This window comes from Alligator sinensis, unplaced genomic scaffold (assembly GCF_000455745.1).
Source record: "Alligator sinensis unplaced genomic scaffold, ASM45574v1 scaffold15_1, whole genome shotgun sequence".
NCBI classification, from domain to species: Eukaryota; Metazoa; Chordata; order Crocodylia; family Alligatoridae; genus Alligator; species Alligator sinensis.
Window position 1 is genome coordinate 934377 of NW_005842307.1, and position 13358 is coordinate 947734.

At 45.6% G+C, this 13358-nt stretch overlaps 1 protein-coding gene across 7 annotated transcripts in view; it reads right to left on the reverse strand.

Moving 5' to 3' along the window:
• The window catches only part of LOC102384210 (potassium voltage-gated channel subfamily KQT member 1-like), an 856087-nt gene that overhangs the window by 764108 nt on the left and 78621 nt on the right, over positions 1-13358 (reverse strand). The gene's annotated exons all lie outside the window — the stretch shown is intronic.

The window sequence follows — 13358 nt, forward strand, 5'->3', positions numbered from 1 at the left end:
GGGGGGGGGGGGGGGTCGCACACAGGCGCCCGGGGGGGGGGGGGGGGGAGGGGGCGCGGGAAACGCGTGCTCGGCGGTGAACCTGGAAGTACTTCTGGTCCACTTCTGGAACTGCTGCTGAGCATGCTTGTGGGCCCCCATGCACCCCTCCCAGCTTAGCAATCAACTATGGGGGGACCCCAGGTGCCTTCCCCAGGCCCAGGAAGCACCATTCACTGAGCCAGGGGGGTGCAGGGGGGCCCCCACACATGCACTCCCCAGCAGACCCAGAAGTGGACGGGAAGTGCTTCTGATCCACTTCCAGGTCTGCTGCCAAGCATGCTGGGGACCCCCCTGCACTCCTGTGGGATGCTCCATCCACTCCACCATCACAGCGTTCATAAGCCGCACCTGGTACCTTGGGGTATGTAGAAAAAACATTTAAAGCTGGGTCTATGGCTGAATTGTAATATCTTTCCAAATCAATTCAGAGGGTTCTGATTTGATTCAGAGAGATTAAAGGGTCTCCTGATTTGATTCAGATTCGGAGATTCAGCCACCAATTTGGGCTGAACCTCCACCGAATCAAATCAGCGACCGAAGCTTTGCACAGCCCTAATACACACCCAGCAATGCAAATGAAACAAGAGAAGAAATAGGCCTTTCTGATATACATTATACAAGATTTAAAGAACAATTCTAAATAGCTGAAAAGGTAATGGATAAACACTAGTAGCTCTGGGAACCATAGCTGGATGTGACTACACAAAAAAGAAAATGTGAAAGAAGTATTGACTCAAGGTTAAGTATCAATTATGGAAAATTCCATAATATCTGTTCCCCTTGACTTGCATATGGAAGAAGTTATGAGAAAGGTGGAAGTTACGAGAAAGGTGAAAGCAAGTGAACTTTGTAGTAGGAACAATATTATGAATGACATATGCCAGGAGAATTCCTCCCACCTCCCCCCAATAACAGAGCATTTATCAGCTTTGTTATCAGCATTTAGCACCCCATCAGAAAACCAAGCCTCTCTCATTAGCTCAAACTCTTCTTAAACATTTTTTTCCATGGAAACATTCCAAGGAGGGACATTACCGGCTACCAGTTGATTAGCTCCAAATAGCCGAAGCAGACACTGTCCTGTCTGCCTTACATAGACACCTCTCAGCATTAGCTAGCATACCACATGCTGGCTACAGTCCATGCTGTGGGAGGGAGGGAGTGGGGGATTGTGGCAGGCCAGTAGGGGGCGCTTCTGCACTGAGCCACCTGCCTCACTGCATCCAGTCAAAAACCAAACTCTGAGTGCCTCCCCAGGGGTTCCACCTTCTGGCCAACCCTCTTCCTGGAGCATACCCACAAGCTGCCACTGCCCGGACTCAGGTCTTTGTCTGGGCCCTGTGCATGCCACCTGGGATACACAGGCCCTGTAGACCTAGGGGTTGCTTAACCCCAGCAGGATATACCTGGGTGCTTCTTATAGCCTGAAGAATAGAAAGTAGCCTCCCTTAGTCAGCCAAGTAAAGGGAGCAAGAAGGCCTGTCCAATCCCTCTCAAGCATATATAAAACACAGCTGGCTATAACAGAGAACTCTACTGAGTAGAAAGGGTGGGCATGGGGAGGGGTACAGGTCAGAGAAATAGCAAAAGAATAACCCTGAGCAAAACAGAGTGGCTTGGTAGCCCTTTGATATGCGACTAGAGTACCTTAAACTAAGTTCCTAGTTAAGTTTCTGGTAAGTTACTCACTTCCGCATTTGGAGTATGACAGAGAGAGCTGTGGAGGCCATGCTTGTGTGTGTGTGTGAGCTCCAAAATGACCAACCTCCCTCGTCCTGGACGGGATCCTCCTAAATAGCCCTTCTGACCTCACCACCTGTACCCAGTCAGGGACAGGTGTCACTTGATGCTGGTCAATCAATTTTTAAAACATCACAATTACCTAGTGGCAGGAGCTTAAGCCCCTGCCCTATGTCATGAGGTCAGAGTTCCAAACAATAGAAAGATTAAATCCACACCCACATACCTGAGATCAGTCATGTACTCAGTAACCTGGGGCAACCAAGTTGACAGACACCCAAGAGAAAGGGCGGGGAATAGGCAACCCACAGTGAAGAGCGAGGAGGCTGGAATGGGATTCTTTCACAAGATTCTCTGCTTGAGCAGCAAGTGGTGAGGGAGAGGGATGGGGCAGGGGGAAGCCAGGCAGACGTTGCTGTACCTGCAAGTCTCTGCTGGAGCTCCAGCCAGGAAGCAGAGGGGAGGGGCCAGCACTGCTGTGGGGCAAAGGCCCACTCAGCCCAGAGAGCATGCCAGGATGCTGGGGGACTCTGTTTTAACTTAAACCAAGAAGGGGTCTGGGACAGAAATTGCATAAACCAGTTTGACCTAAATCAGTTAAGTGTGATACTACATTCAACCAGGTTTATCTCAAACCAGTTTCAGCCATTTTCAAACTGGTTTATGCGCACTGAATATCTGTTCTGGTACAGATTTAAACCAGTTTCTGATCACTTAAACCAGTTTGTGTGTAATGTCTCTCCCTAGCCATGGTCTAAGAGGGTTGTCCAATTTGGTCTCTTGCCCAGCTGCCACTCCCTGTCAGAAACTGAGCAGCCCTGACCTACCATACAGCTTCCAACTGCAAGGCAAACAATATTAGTACCATTAGGCATGGAAGCACCTATTCCAGGGGTTTTCAACCTTTTTTGGCCAGTCAAGAAGTAGGAAATTCCACAGCCAGTCGACAAGTGGGGGGGAAGAGGGGTCCCCCCAGCAGTCAATTAACAAGCAGGGGGGAGCCCTACGCAGTGGCAAAACCAGAAGAAGCAGCAGCAAAGCTGAAAGTGCCCCGCTTCTCCGTGCCACTGCCGTGTACCCCCTGGAGGCTGGTTGACCTACACAATTCACAAAATATACCCAAATAGGAATCCATAGTGTTAAAACATTCTGACCTGTTGCAGTCCAAGTTCTTTGCAACAGAATAATTGCTCTAGTATTATTTTGTAGTCAGAAAACAAGCAGAAGTTAAGGGCTGACATTTTCCAAGGAGTACCTTGAGTCTAATGAAAGTGAGAACCACTGTTCTGGCCCTTCAGTACTACAGCATATGATGGAGGGAACCTAAAGGCTCAGGACAGAAATTACACAAATTGATGGTGTCAATGATTGGCAACTGGTTCAGATCTGTAACAAAACAGAAGGTCAGTGCACATAAACCGCTTTCAAAGTGGCTGAAACCAGGTTAAGATAAACCTGAATGGATGTAGTATCAGACTTAACTGATTTAGGCTAAATCGATTTATTGAACTTCTGTCCCAGATCTCCTCCAGATCCAAGTTAACTCAGTCCCCCAGCATTCCAGGATGCTTTGCACCTCTTCCACAAACTGCCTGTCACAGGGTGGGTGGGCTAGCCTTAGCCAAGACTGTCTGCTCCAACAGAGCAGGGAGGCATGCTCTAGTACCCCTAGGCTTCTGGCCCAGGCCACTGCAGGCATGTGGCTGCATTACCGGAATCAAAAGTGAGTGTCTAATCACTGAGTTATCGGTCCAATCTACACAGCGTAGAATAACCTGTGAAGATTGATTCAATTCAGCTTCAGGCTTTTTGATTGTCTGTACTTAGCATTAGGAGCTTTCTTCTCTAACAGTTTGGCTATCTGAAAGCTGTCTACCCTAAGCTGTTACAGGGCCATGGCTAACTAGCTTGACATTAGTGAACTGACTGTTGGAAGGATGAAAGTTCTTTATGTACTGGGTGTAAGCAGACAGAATGCACCTAAAGTAGCAGCTAACTTCTGGAGAACAGGATCCCCAAACTGTGCTGGTGTCAATGATGATATCGTCCTACAAGAAGCAGCCAACAAATACAACATTACTGTTCCCCAATTCTGTGAGGCTTAGTAGACTACAGGGGCAGATTGATGAATCCCTGCGTAGGAAGAACTGGAAAGATACATGACACCAGGTGTTCAAAGGTTTCTGGCATTTACATACTTAGACAAGCTGCAAAGTTATTCCCTCCTGATTGCATTGCTACCAATAGTGGGAAGGTGTCCACCACTATCTTGGAAAAGTCCTGGAACCATGATTTATATAACTTCCCCTAGAAAGCATGGAGCCACACAGAAAATTCAATTGCATTGCTATCGGTTGCAGAGTGCTGAAGGCAAAGTGGCATGTCTTTAAATAGTTGGGATGAAAAAACTGAAAACTATACATCCAGTCATAGCCTACTGCACTCTGTACCATATTTGCAAAGATGGAGACATGCATTTTTCATGGTGGGCAGGGAAAGGCTGTAGACTGATACTCAGCCAATTCAAACTATCCCATAGTGACCCAAGATCAAGAGGGAGGGGAAATGCTCACATCCATGGCACATGTTACATTTATAATGCATAACTGATTGTAAATACATGTGCAGCTTTGTGGATTGTGAAATATTGTACCAGGAGACGTGTTCTACAGATATATAATAGGTTTTAAAAAGTGCCTGTTGGGAGGAAGGGGGATTTTTCATCTTTACAGGGTAGATGTTGCCTGATGAACTTTAAGGATCACATTGGGTAAGGGTTCATTTCACTGCTGAATAAAGCATCAATACTACTTTTTCTCATGCCCTGTCACCATGTTCAAATTTGCACCCAAAAACAGGGACCTACTATTGCTCGATAAAACAGCCTTTAAAGAAGTTTAAAAAACAATATCCTATACATACTAATTTGGAAACCTGCAGTGTCTTTTCACTGGCTTGTGTAGGAGAGATTGCCTGCTGTTTTTATACCTTCACTAAAAAAGCTGGCATTGCTTTCTTTGCTTTTCAATTCCTTATGATTAAGTGGACAACAAGTGCTTAATACAGACACAGAGCTTTAGTGAATTTAAAAGAAATATCAAAAGAGAAAAAAGCAGCAGATCATACAATCATAGGGCTGGAAGGAACCCCAAAGGATCATCGGGTCCAGCCCCCTGCATGAGCAGGAAAGACATCTGGGGTCAGGTGATCCCAGCCAGATGACTGTCCAGTCTTCTTTTGAAGACCACTAGGGTAGATGACTGCACCACCTCTTGGGGGAGCTTGTTCCACAGTCTGGACACTCTAGGTGTGAAGAAGTTTTTCCTAATGTTCAGCCTGAAACTATCTTTGAGAAGTTTGTGGCCACTGTTTCTAGTTTTCCCCCAGGGCGCCCTGGTAAACAGTTGTTCACCAAGCCCCTGATGTACGCCTCTGATATAGTGGTAAGCTACAATCAGGTCCTGTCTCAGCCTTCTTTTCTTTAGGCTGAAGAGTCTGAGATCCCTCAGCCTTTCCTTGTATAGCTTGCCATGCAAGTCCCTGATCATATGGGTGGCCCTTCTCAGATCAGCTGAGCACATGCAAGAGTCAACTTGATTTTTTTTCTTTACACCATTAACCAAATTCAATTTGAGAACTCAAGTTTCAGTGATAATGATCTATGCTGCCTGCTATGCCCCTGCCCCTTTTATTTTTTTTCCTTACCCCCTCCCACTTCTTCATGCACGTGTGGTGTTGGGCTGTACAAGAGGCAAATGAGAAATGTATGTAGATTTTTTCCACCTCCCTCCCCTCTCACAGTTCCCCAAGCTGTACATCTATAAAAGGGACTCCCAACAATGCCAGAATCCAGCCATTATGGAGGTTAGGGTAGTGTGGAGAGGATGGAAAAACAAGAACATTAATAAAGTACAAGAATTTTTGAAACACCTGGAAAGGGCTTATGTTGCCAGAGGCATCTATACCTGCATGTGCACTTAAATTTATACTAGAAACTAAACAAGAGCCTGGCCCTGTTCAGAAATCTGCATGGGGACTTGGGAAGGCGGGACTTGCAAGTCCTGGGACCTGTTTAAACTACACAGATTAAAACAGACAAAAGGTAAACTGGTGACCACAGATCAGTCTCCTTTTTCCCCTCAGCCCCAAAACCAACCACAAGACAGAGAGGATAAAAAGAAAAATGATGGACACTTCATAATCTCAGGATTCAGCAATTAAAAGAGACTGAACAGATGAACAGGTCCTCTACCCCCTCCCACAGAATGTCTCTTAAAAAAGGACTAGCAAGGAGGAAACTGATTTTCAGTGACTACCAAGAACATCAATCACAAACACTAAAAGAGACCACTGTCACAACTCTATTTCTATTTAAAGTTTCAAAAATAAAGCAGTGGAAGACTATCTGTATTCAGCCTCTAACAACTATGCTGCAAAATAGTTTCAAAGGGAAGTGAACAGTGGCCAAGGGGAACACACATCCAGAACTTGAGCAGAGATTACAAGTTTATGCTGTATTTCCTCCAGGAAAAGGACATGAATGATGATGATGGATGGTAGGGTGGGCAAGGACAAAAACTCAAGCCCAAACAAGTGGATAACTTGCAGTGTAGACATGTCTAGCCTGCACTCACCCAATGCGGTTTTCTGTTTGGGAAAAGCTTTTTGTTGCAGTATGCAGCCTGGCTGGAATTATACATGGCAACAAAACACATACCCCAAAAATTATCTGAATACAATTCTACTCCACTTTAAGTTCCTGAAAAAACAGTTAATGTAAAAGGTGGGCATATTTTTTGTGAGTAAACTGTTTTTTGCATTCAACCTTAAGGGCAAGGTGATGATATGTTACAAAAGTAGATGCATTAATAGATTTTGAAAAATTGAGCAGGATAGAATAGAATCACTATAGAACAGATCCAAATCTCATTAAAGGCACCTCTACACATGCAGGTAAATGCATGATTGGATACAACATGTGATCCACACAATCATGCCTCCTGCCATGCTACACACATGCAGGGCAGGAGATACAATTGTGGGACTGCACATTAGATCCAAACACACTATTTCTAGTGCAGGAGGAACCCGATCCTCGGCTCCCCATGCACTGGCAAGAAGCAGGCTCCCATGGCTGGCAGCCCCTCTTTGCTGAGGGGGCACCCAGCCACAGGGACTGTGCACAGCTGGGACCAAGAGACCCAGTCCCAGGTGCACATGAGATGGAGCTGGGGTCAAGGGCCCCATCAATTGTAGGGATTTTGGTTCTATTTTTGAGTGAGGCTCAGTCAGGACTGAGCACCCCATCAGTTGTAGGACTCTAGATCCTGTCTGGGATGTGCAGCTGGGACTAAAAGCCCCATGTGGGAAGGGCATTTCAAGCACCCGAGTCTTGGGGATCCCCAGGGCTCAGGGGTTTCACACTGAGCTAGGTGAACTGATGGGGCTTCCAGTTGCAGGGGATACCCTGCTACATGTGCAAATTAATGCTCGATTGCAACCAGCTACAAAAGTTAGTAGACATTTTTGAGGTCTAACTTTATAAGCTGATTGGATTTTTTAATTGTACAATAGGTACTTTACATGTGTAGCAGCTCAGTAGGTAAAAATCTCTGAAAATCACACAGAAAGTGCCCCCCGCAATAGTTCCTTTAAATGTTTTTTATTTTGCTGCCCACCCCGCAAACCCTGACTGGCAGAGGGGCCCCACCAGCCGGGCTGTTTGCTACTGATTGCCAGGGAAGTGAAAACCACAGTTTTAAATATGCTGACATTTTTGCCTCCTCACCAGTCAGCAGCAAGCAGAGGGGTCATCAGGGCCCATCCGCCAATCAGCGGTGGGGAGGCAAAACCCACAGCATATTTAAAACCATGTTTTTCACTTCCCTGGCAATCAACGGCAAACAGCCTTATTAGCAGGGCCACTTCACCAGTCAGGGGTAGGGGAGAAGGGTGGGAGGGGCAAGCAACAAAATGAAAAAAACATTAAAAGGAACTGCTGTGGGGGGCACTTCCTGCACAATTTATGGAGATCCCTACCAATAGGTGGAATAGCATCTGGCCCTTAAAACATTTTAATCCTCATGGCAGCATAATTGCTAAATAGGGGATGGGAGTTAGTATTCATGATTGTTATTCAAGTAGTCATATAAAGCAAAAAGCAAAAGTATAAAGGTTCAGGAAAATTATTCCAGACCTAGGGGACAAGAAGAAAAAGAGAAGGAAGATAAAGAATAGAGTGCACAGACTAGTCTCACTGCAATGCTTCATATGGGGCAAGATAGTGTCTAATGCAACAGATGCAGGAAGTAGAGCTTTGAAGACAAAGACACTGACTTTGCATGCGATAGAAGAAACAGGGATTTGAAGAGTAAAATTCCCTTTGATTTTACATAAATCCAACACACATGCACACATTTTGGTAACAGATGGGACTCCATGTCCAACTCCTGCAAAGTAGTCTCCTCCTGGAAAATGCTCCCCATCTTTTCTTAGCAGTAGGCTAAGTATCCATGCTGCATAACAATCAACCATTGCTGCCATGGTGGCTACTTTTGCACTCTGCCATAAAAGCAATGCCCCAGGCTACTGACACCCCTCACCCCCGGTCCAAGCCTTAGTTTCTAAATAGACGCATTTGTTTCACTGTCTTCCTTACAAAACTGCAAACATAATAAGACGCATAGAACACTGGTACAGCAACTTCAAGGTGAAAAGCATTTAATTAAAAATGGACTATTTTGAAAACAAAGGACTTTTTTTTTTTTTTTTTTTTTAAGAGGGCATTTTCTTATGTAATAGATTCTGGTAAGTATTAAGAGACATAAGGTTAGCCACAGCAAAATGTAAGAGATAACGTGTAAAACCTACCATGCCATTTTACAATTGTATGCTGTATGTGTCCCACTGAAGGCAGACATTTTTTGTGACTGCTCTCCCTTAAAGATGAATTTCACAGGCTGATACAGATGAACCAATTAAATCTGATAAGCAAGAACTCTTTCTTTCCTCCTCCCTCATGAACCCCCTTCCCCACCCACCTCCTGCCCTCAAACATTTTCACTACTTTGGTTCAATTTCAGCTTTATAGTCTTGATCATTACACAGATTTGTATTAGTATAGCAAAGGCATAACAAGAATCAACAGCTAGAAGTTGAAAATAAACCAATTCAAACTAGAAACAAGTTCAACTGCAGTTCAAGCAGAAGTTACATTTAGGGAAGTCTTATGGCATGTGTTATGCAAGCAGTAAAAAAAAAACCAAACCCCCCCCCCCCCACACACACAAAAAGAAAACAAAAAGAAAAGAAAAAAGATCACTGCAATTTCTGGCTCTATTACCCATGGTTAGCTCTCTTTCATCTATTAGTCTACATTTTTTGTAGACTCAAATTTCCAGAAGTTTGATGGGATCAACACCATAGCTACTCCTTGGCTCCAAAATAGTTTTCTGCCTTAAACCTGACCCAAAGCAAACAATAACAGAGTTAACAAAAATCTGTTCTTGTGATGCTTCCACTCTGATTTTGGAGGTTCAAGAGTCCACGTAATTAGATAAGCACCTGGACTTTCTGCTGCCTGTCTAAACCAAACTGAATCCTAACTCTCTTGTAATTCCTTCATCATTTATTATACTTTCTGCACACATTCATCATCACCATTAATTATACAAGCGTCACTGCTCTCATATGTTCTGATTTGCTAAACAGTACAAACAAACCAAACAACCAACCAACAAACATGGAAGGTCATATAAATTCTCCCATGATCGCCTCTTGGAGAAACTGGCCAATTGTCGCCTTGGGTCCTCCACGATCCGCTGGCTGGAAAATTGGCTCCGGGGTCGGACCCAGAGGGTAGTAATCGATGGAAGTCACTCATCGTGGTGTCCTGTGACCAGTGGGGTCCCCCAAGGCTCTGTCCTTGGACCCATACTGTTCAACATCTTCATTAATGATGTGGACACTGGAGTCAGAAGCGGACTGGCCAAGTTCGCCGATGACACCAAACTTTGGGGCAAAGCATCCACACCAGAAGACAGGCAGGTTATCCAGGCTGACCTGGACAGGCTCAGCAAGTGGGCGGACGAGAATCTGACGGTGTTCAACGCCGATAAATGCAAGGTTCTCCACCTTGGGAAAAAAACCCCGCAGCATCCTTATAGGCTCGGCAGTGCTGTGTTGGCTAGCACTATGGAAGAAAGAGACTTGGGGGTCATCATTGACCACAAGATGAACATGAGCCTGCAATGTGATGCGGCGGCTAGTAAAGCGACCAAAACGCTGGCTTGCATCCATAGATGCTTCTCAAGCAAATCCCGGGACGTCATTCTCCCCCTGTACTCGGCCTTAGTGAGGCCGCAGCTGGAGTACTGTGTCCAGTTTTGGGCTCCACAATTCAAAAAGGATGTGGAGAAACTTGAGAGAGTCCAGAGAAGAGCCACGCGCATGATCAGAGGTCAGGGAAGCAGACCCTACAATGACAGGCTGAGAGCCCTGGGGCTCTTTAGCCTGAAAAAGCGCAGGCTCAGGGGTGATCTGATGGCCACCTACAAGTTTATCAGGGGTGACCACCAGCATCTGGGGGAACGTTTGTTCACCAGGGCGCCCCAAGGGATGATGAGGTCGAATGGTCACAAACTACTTCAAGATCGTTTCAGGCTGGACATAAGGAAGAATTTCTTTACTGTCCGAGCCCCCAAGGTCTGGAACAGCCTGCCACCGGAGGTGGTTCAAGCGCCTTCATTAAACACCTTCAAGATGAAACTGGATGCTTATCTTGCTGGGATCCTATGACCCCAACTGACTTCCTGCCCTTTGGGCGGGGGGCTGGACTCGATGATCTTCCGAGGTCCCTTCCAGCCCTGATGTCTATGAAAACATTCTTCACAGGCCCAGGCCAGAATTCAGGGTCTTTGGTCATACCTAGCAAGACAGACTATGAAGCTGATAATGGAGGACCTCCATGTGTGGAAAGAGATGCACAGAAGTCTCTCATTTCTCTTCATCTGCTGTGTGAGGATGACTTTGAAGCAACATTGCTTTCTACCTCATGCCCAAGCCTTCCTATGTAGAGTCAAGGTAGGCCTTGGCCTCACAAACATTTGCGTTTTTAGATCCCACCATATCCAAAAGCTAAAATGACTATGCTATGAGTTGTGGCATACAGGGCAAAAGGATGCCATGTGCATGCTATCAGTGGTCCTAATGCAGTTTGGAAACTTCATATGGACAAATCTACCAATGGCTCCCCAAAAACTAAGGTGAGAAAACATGGTTTAATACCTTCCCCCATACCCTTCCAATGGCACAACACTCCTCTTAGACAGCCGATTCAACCATGGATGTGCCCATTCTGAACTGAAGAGGCATGGACTGGAGGCTGTCAGTTTCCAAATAATTAATTGCCACATCATTCAGTTCACCAGCATCCTCATACTGGTGATCTGCTTCTTAAGCAACAGATTTGGTTCCAGGAAAATATCACTCAATATCTCCCTGGAGTTCTCCTCACACTGGGCAGCATCCCACAGCTTTAGCACCATCACCAGATAATGTTAGTCTCTCTCTGGCCCAGATCTCCAATAGATGGTCCATAGATCATTCCATAGAAATCCCTCCTCCATGCAATCTCCTATTTCTTCCTCTTTAGACTCACACAGCACAGAACACAGTCCTCTGAAGGGACTTTCCTACACTAGGATCACTGACCCCCTGAGCTGCCATACTATGGTAAACCAAATGGCACGACGGCTTGAATAGAGTGGCAAGCTTGGCCATGCGAGTGAAGCACCACCACCATGAGGACTTGACAGCATTGTTTGTTAAATGTCTAAAACCTTAGTAGGTAGGCGCCCCTTCGTTGCTCCTGTGGTGAAAAAAAAAATTGAAATTAAAAGCTAACTGGCCTTCTGGATGCGTTTATAACCAGAAGCAAAAGCCAGAATAGAAGCCTGGGGAGCAAAACCCCATAGAGCAATAAAGTATCTATTCTGGAAGGTTCCAGGAAAAAATATTGAGGTGGAAAGGTATGCTGAGACCCCTAGCATTTAGGCAACACAACCTCTGCAAAAGCTAATAAAGTTTCAGTGAAAGGGGACTGAACATCTACTTTTAAAATTATTCCATCATAGAAATGCTTTACAACCAACTTTCAATTGAAGCTTTTCTAATATCTGCCCATACCCTGCAATGCAGGGGTGGCCAACCAATAGCAGGAGTGCCACAAATGGTATAGGCAGTCTCTGTGCAAGGCACAGAGCAGACTGGACAGGAGGTAGGCAGCACAAATGGTACACAGGGCAGGGAGTAGAAAGCAGAGCAGCACTTCGGACAGGGAAACTATATTGGAGTGGCACTCAAGGAGAGCATAGGGCTTAATTTGTAGCACATCTGCCAAAATGTTTGGCCCCCATTGCTTTAGTGCATCAGAAATGAATGGGTCCTCCATCTCAGGGGGAGCCCGTGTAGGGACCTACTTAAATTTATACTTTAGTAAAAAACATGAAAATTGGGCATTGTCCACGAAATCCATGAAATATATAAAGAAATAAAATACTAAAAGTAAAATGTGTTGAAGTAGTCTATATTAAGTGGGGGATTTGATAGGTCTTCAAATAATGAAGGGTGGTTATAAAGATTATGATGATAGAACCTGTGACCACAGGACAAGGAATAATGGTCTCCAATTGGATCAGGGGAAGTTTCATAGATTTCATAGACATTAGGGCTGGAAGGGACCTTGGAAGATCATCAAGTCCAGCCCCCTGCCCCAGGGGCAGGAAGTCAGCTGGGGTCATAGGATCTCAGCAAGATAAGCATCAACATTTATCTTGAAGGTGTTCAATGCAGGTGCTTGAACCACTGCTGATGGCAGGCTATTCCAGACCTCGGGGGCTCGGACAGTAAAGAAATTCTTCCTTATGTCCAGCATGAAATGGTCTTGCAGTAGTTTATAACTGTTCAACCTCGTCATCCCTTGGGGCACTCTGGTGAACAAATGTTCCCCCAGATCCTGGTGGTCACCCCTGATAAACTTATAGGCGGCCATCAGATCACCCCTGAGCCTGCACTTTTCCAGGCTAAAGAGCCCCATAGCTCGCAACCTGTCATCGTAAGGTCTGCTTTCCTGAACTCTGATCATGCACGAGGCTCTTCTTTAGAACATCTCAAGTTTCTCCACATCCTTTTTGAATTGTGGGGCCCAAAACTGGACACAGTACTCCAGCTGCAGCCTCACCAAGGCCGAGTACAAGGGGAGAATGACGTCCCGGGATTTGCTTGAGAAGCATCTATGGTTGCAAGCCAGTGTTTTGCTCGCTTTACTAGCAGCAGCATTGCAGTGAAGGCTCATGTTCATCTTGTGGTCAATGATGACCCCCAAGTCTTTCTTCCATAGCGCTAGCCAGCATAGCACTGCCAAGCCTATAAGGATGCTGCGGGTTTTTCTTCCCAAGGTGGAGAACCTTGCTTTTATCGGCGTTGAACACCATCAGATTCTTTTCCGGCCACTTGCTGAGCTTGTCCAGGTCAACCTGGATCATCTGCCTGTCTTCTGGTGTGGATGCTTTGCCCCC